Genomic DNA, 5,908 nt, shown 5'->3' on the forward strand with positions numbered 1-5,908 from the left:
TTTTGCTACGTGACACACATGTGCCAAATATCGCGGTCTTTATTATAAATAAAAGTTCATCAAAAGTATATAAACATACTAAATATTACATCGAGATTTCAAGACTACCTGACGATCCCTCAGACCGAGTCGCCGACGTGCCGCTGTAGCCGCTCCCTTACAGGAGCTGTCTTGACCTTGTTGATGACAGTCAAGAAGTCTTTGTGCACATGCTCCTAAGGATCAGTGTCCTGGAGTTGCAGTCGTTCTCATTGAACCCTTGCATAGATTTGAAGCACCTCACACCAATTCTTGACAAGAAACACTAACCTTACCGTTAGACTCTACGTCAGAGCTCCGTCGACTACCTCCAAACTAGTGAAATCGAGAAGGATCGAAGAAGAAACGTCACCATCCGTCCAAACGTCGCGAGGCCTAAAACACCCTAACTTAAACTACTAACTGAAGCGGAGGCACCGGGAGTATCATCCCTGTCACCGGCCGCCGAAGCCGCAGGCAAAGAGGAGACAAATCCACAGACGGTGAAAACTTGAGGAAAAAGGTTTATCTTGGCCGCCTAGCGTGCGCGCCATCTTATCCGGCGTTACTCGAGTTTTTGCCTGTTTAGTCTGTTTTCGTAAGACATTTGTTTTTGATTCCTCTCGGTCGGTCATTGGTATGGCCATTCCAATTTGGTGCTGCAGGCGCCGGTTTCTTCTGTTTTTGCTAACCGGCGCCTGCAACAGCTACTCACGGGCCGGCCCATCTTTCATCTCTTCTGCTTTCGAATTTGAACCCAGTGCTACTTATTTTCCAAATTTGATGAACTTTCTCAATGATTTTTTTTTAAAATTGATGAACTTTTTCAAAATCGATGATTTTTTTCTATTTAGATGAACTTTTTTCTAAATCCGAATTTTTCAAATTCGTGAACTTTTTTTAAAAATCGATGAACTACTTTCATTGTTCGATGAACATTTTTTGAAAATCGATGAACTCTTTTGAATTTGTGAACTTTTTTGATTTGGTGAACTATTTTTTGAATACACAAACTTTTTTTGCATGTGCATGAACTTCATTTGTAATATGTGCACATGTTTTCAAATAATTGGAAAATCTCAACTCTGTAGTGTAACGCGAAATTAATAGTGTGTCTATGTTTCTATTCTTTAAAACGTTCGTGCTTAAAGAATCACTAGAATTTAGCTGGTCAAGTGGTTAGCCTCGCTCTTTGGAAGCGCGATGGAGCCAGATTGATCCCAACTGAGAGCTGAAGTCGTGCGAGCATACAGACCGGTCCAGTGCGCGGAAGGCCACTATCTTCTTTTTTTTACACTTTTTTGTTTTTATTTCATTTTATTAATTTCATTTATACTTACACATATTCTAAATAAATATACTAAAAAACAATTACATAAAATATTTAAAAAAATACTCCAAGCACTTGAAAATGTTAAATGTGCATGGAGAAAATGTTTTCTCATGTATATGAAAAATACATAATGTGTGTGAAAAAAGTGATAATTTGTTTTAAAAATGTTAATCCAATCGTTTGGAAAAATGTTAAAGAAATATTTGAAAAATATTAATCAAGCATTTAATTTTTTTAATGTGTATTGAAAAATGTTGACCGTGTATTCAAAGAAGAATATTAAACTTGTATTTGACAAATATTAATGAACTATTTGAATAAATGTAAAATGTGTATAGAAAAATGTTGACCATGTATAAAAAAAGTTAAACTTATACTAAAAAATGTTAATCAAGCATTTGAAAAATGTTAATCAATCATTTGAAAAATGTTAAATGTGTATAGAGGAAATGTTGACCATGTATTAAAAAAGGACTATGATATTTGACACATGTGTGTCATATAAGTAAAACTGCCACATCTCTACTTCTTTCACTTTAAAGTATCACATGATCCCCCTTCCTTCGACCCCACTTTCTGCCGAACGACCCTGCAGGCTCGCCCGAGAAACCTGGTTCTCCCGTACATCTCGCGCGCCCACCCCTGAGAAAATTGCCACTTCTTCACGTCTACCACATGATAAAAAAAATTGTGCATGTGGGATTCAAACCCACACCTTCTTGGCACCAAAGCGCGCCACCACAACAACCTCACCCTTAGTATTTGTTGCTCAAACTAAAGAAACTAATCGTTTTGATCTCTTTTTTTACAATTGTGTTACTACAAAAAAGTACAGAAAATTAGCACGAATTTTCCTCAGGACAAAGTTACCATGGTATTCGCATGCAAGTTATCAGGCCTGTGTTGCGTAAGTTACCGTGCTATTTACATAGAACTTACCAGGTAATATGTTTCAACAACTACACCCCTTTCAAAGTTACCATTGTGTTATAAGGTCTTCGATGTGTAAAATACCGTGGTACTTACACATAAGTTATCAGGGTATGTGTACATCAATCTTGTCCCTGGTCAAAGTTACCATGGGGATTGTACATGAGTTACCAGGTCTATAGTTCGTATATTATCATGGTACTTACACCTAAAGACCTGGGTGTGTTTCGGTAACTTTTTTCATAGGTCAAAAATTACCACGATGTTTTTGCGTAACTTATCACGCCTATAGCGGGTCAAAGTGGGCCGTTTTTCTGGGCCAACCCATGAGCATGTGTGCCTCCTCATGACACTAAATGTTATGTGGCTTTTCTATGGCACATCATGTGTTGTGTTCATCTAAGAGGCTCCGCGAGGTGAGTTTATGTTTTTAACAACTTGTTTTCCTTTGATAAAAAAGTTACCATCATGTTTATATTGTAAGTTATCAGTTATGCGGTGCTTATATTATCATGTTATTCACAAAAAAAAGTTATCGGGATGTTTTGAACAACTTTTCGCCGGGACAAAAGGTTATCATGGTGATTCTAGGTAACCTATCAAGCCGCAGTGCTTAAAATATCATGCGATTTACACAAAATTTAACAGGGGTATGTTTCAGCACAATCCCCCCCCCCCCACGGGTCAAAAACTTATCATGATGTTTAGTTATCGCGGTGCATATGTTTTCATGCTATTTACACATGAAAATACCAGAGGAGTGAGGTATAGTACCATACTATTTACACAGAAGATACCGGAGTATCTTAAAAAAAATCTTCCCTATGGTCAAAGTTACCATGGTGTTTCTATCTCAGTTATCAGATGTGCGCTGCGTATATTACCATATATTTACACATAAATTATCTGGTATCTTTTCACATTTTTCTTCCCCAATGGTTAAAGTTACCACGAGGTTTGTATCTAAATTATCAGGTCTATGGCGTGAAAGTTATCATGCTATTTACAGAAATTACCGGGGGTCGGGGTTCAACAAATTTCTTCCCAGTGATCAAAGTTACCATGATGCTTTCACCAAAGTTATCACGCCTTCAATGCTTATGACCATGCTACTTACACATAATGTACCGCGTGGTATACAAAAGTTATCATGTTGATGGTGCGTCATTTATCGTGGTGGTGATGGAGAATTTACCACGAAAAAAGTTTATGTGCCAGGTTTGATAGGTGAAACAAAAGCTTTTCAGTGCTAAAATATTGAAGGCAAAACATGTCAAAAACAATATTTTTCTTAGCTTGTTCAACAATGAGTGTCATAGGCGAGATGGTTAGCTCCCTTCGTTGATTACCTGCAGACCAGAGATTAAATCCCAATTCAAGCATTATTTTTGCTCAAAAATCTGGAAGGCGCGTGGGGCTGTAACTGGTAATTGAAAGGAAGGAAATCAGGAGGGCGATAAAGGAAAGAGATCGGGAGGCGTGCGGGGAAGGAAGTAGGAGATCACGAGGACGTGCGGGAAAGGAAGGAGATCGGGAGGGCGATGCGTGTGGCAGTTTCGCAATCTGCCACACGGTTGCCACTTACATATTTCGATTAAAAAATATTAATATAGTATTTGAAAAATGTTAAGCAAACATTGTTAAATGTTAAGTGTGTATACAAAAAATGTTGACCATGTATTGAAAAATGTTAAACTTGTATTTCAAAAAAATTGAATTAAGGATTTGAAAAAAAATGTAAAATGTGTATAGAAAAAATGTTGCCCATGTATTAAAAATTGTTAATCTAGTATTTCAAAATTTTAATCAAGCATGGTAAATGTCTGTTAAAGAATGTTAACCATCTATTCAATCAATGTTAATCTTGTACTTGACAAATATTTAAAGTTTATTAGAAAAGTGCATTAGATATATACATTAAAATGTTTATAGAAAACAATGAAAATGCAAGAGAAAACAAAAGAAAATGAAAAGGAGAAAATTAATCCGAAGAAAAGAAAGAACCAAAAAAATCTAGTGAAAAAAAAGAAACGAAGAAAAGTTTAACATTTCAAAGTAATTACTTTTGTCAGCGGGATTTGTAGCCTGTCACCGTCATAATTCCTAGCAAAGAAAGTAGCACCCAAGCCAATTTCATCTCTGTAGAAAAATATAATTTGGGCGGGCAATCAAAATAAGTGTGCAAACGGGAGCAAAGCTGAAAAATAAGAGTGACTACAATGGAAAGGGAAACATACCTCTCGATTTTTTCCCGCATTATGACCCGGAATGTGCGTCCCTAGTTAGTGGAATCACAATGCCAAGAACTGAAGAAACTATGTAGACAGTTGAACAGGGCAGCATGCAGTTTGTTGCTTACAAACTCGTGCATGCTGACCCGCTGATTGCTATACCCAAATGGGCCAACTGCTGGGTCTAACACAATGATTCGTTTCCGCGTCATATCAAAAAGATATACAGCCCATCCGTCTGGAAGAATTGCTGGGATGAACCACTGCATGAAGAAGAATGTGTTACATATGTTTAGTGTTGACAAATTGCCATATAAAAGTGATTTCATAAGTGTCGTACCATTCGGCATGAAGCTGGGTTGCAAACACCTGTTCCTTCCTGAAACCCAGTGCGGATAGATTGAACGGTCAATGGATCGGCGTTGGACAAAACAGTTGTCTGCGAACATGATAGAAATGTGTTAGCTCTAGTAAAATGGGGTATGCATGTATGGAGCGGTGAATATACAGTTCTATTCGAGTGGACAAGGGTGATGTGGGTGTCTCACAGCAAAGTCAGGCTCTATGTACTTCCTCCAAATGTTGCCAGGCGTGTCCTTAGAGCAAGACTGATCCAGTTGGGCAAGCCTCCGAAAGATAGCAGTACATATCTCGTGTGACATTGGGGCTCCATATGCAAGTTGTCACTGGATTTCAACCCCTTCGATTGATATGAGCCTTGGTTTAAGGTGTAAAATCCAATTCCTACAGTAACATTAAAAAACAAATGTGGTTAGGATATGCTATGAATATGGAAGGTCGACATAATAATTGATGTGTTGCGTCCAGGTTTATCTTGCCTCTGCAAATTGGTCATGGAAGCTGCTGACATCTAGTCTCGTATAGGTCTAAGCGCATTTTCTCGGGGGGGGGGGGGGGGGGGGGGGGGGTACCGAACCAGCAACCCATGGGTCCCTCCCAAAGTTGCACTGTGCCAGGTCAATCTTCACTGGTGCTCCGTCTGTTGTTGCGCCAAACAAGATCGCCGTGGGTGCTGGACGGATCTCGGCATAATAAGTGACAAGGACGGTTGTTAGATCATCATACATTAACAGGATGCTGCTAGCAATGTCCATAACTGTAGAATCTTGGGCTATTAGTCTCTGTTTTTGGCAAAGGTCATCTTCTCCAATGGAGGCTGGTAAACAAAGTCTCTTAGATGAACCGGACTGTATACTTGATGATAGGCTTCCATCCCTTTTCCTAGAAACTGAACTATTAGTAGACACTGCACCTGAAAAAATGTGTAAGCTATGAGGTGGGGATGCATATGAAAAATGGATAACTGGGAATGCATCAAAAAACACACCTTCTGGCATTCCTGGTGCAGGAAGGCGTGGTCCAATCTTGGTGACTA

At 38.7% G+C, this 5,908-nt stretch overlaps 1 long non-coding RNA gene across 2 annotated transcripts; it reads right to left on the reverse strand.

The window, feature by feature from the left end:
• Nucleotides 1-761: 761 nt before the first annotated feature.
• Nucleotides 762-5,253, reverse strand: LOC123060290 (uncharacterized). 2 transcript variants are annotated; one of them, XR_006427841.1, is made up of 5 exons: nt 5,061-5,253; nt 4,853-4,951; nt 4,519-4,775; nt 4,345-4,420; nt 762-3,630 (listed from the first exon to the last, which is right to left on the reverse strand). It is a non-coding gene; the product is annotated as an uncharacterized lncRNA (long non-coding RNA). The 2 variants fall into 2 exon arrangements; XR_006427839.1 differs by having other exon boundaries at nt 762-4,420.
• Nucleotides 5,254-5,908: the final 655 nt, after the last annotated feature.

Source organism: Triticum aestivum, chromosome 1A (genome assembly GCF_018294505.1).
Source record: "Triticum aestivum cultivar Chinese Spring chromosome 1A, IWGSC CS RefSeq v2.1, whole genome shotgun sequence".
In the NCBI taxonomy this organism is placed as follows: domain Eukaryota; kingdom Viridiplantae; phylum Streptophyta; class Magnoliopsida; order Poales; family Poaceae; genus Triticum; species Triticum aestivum.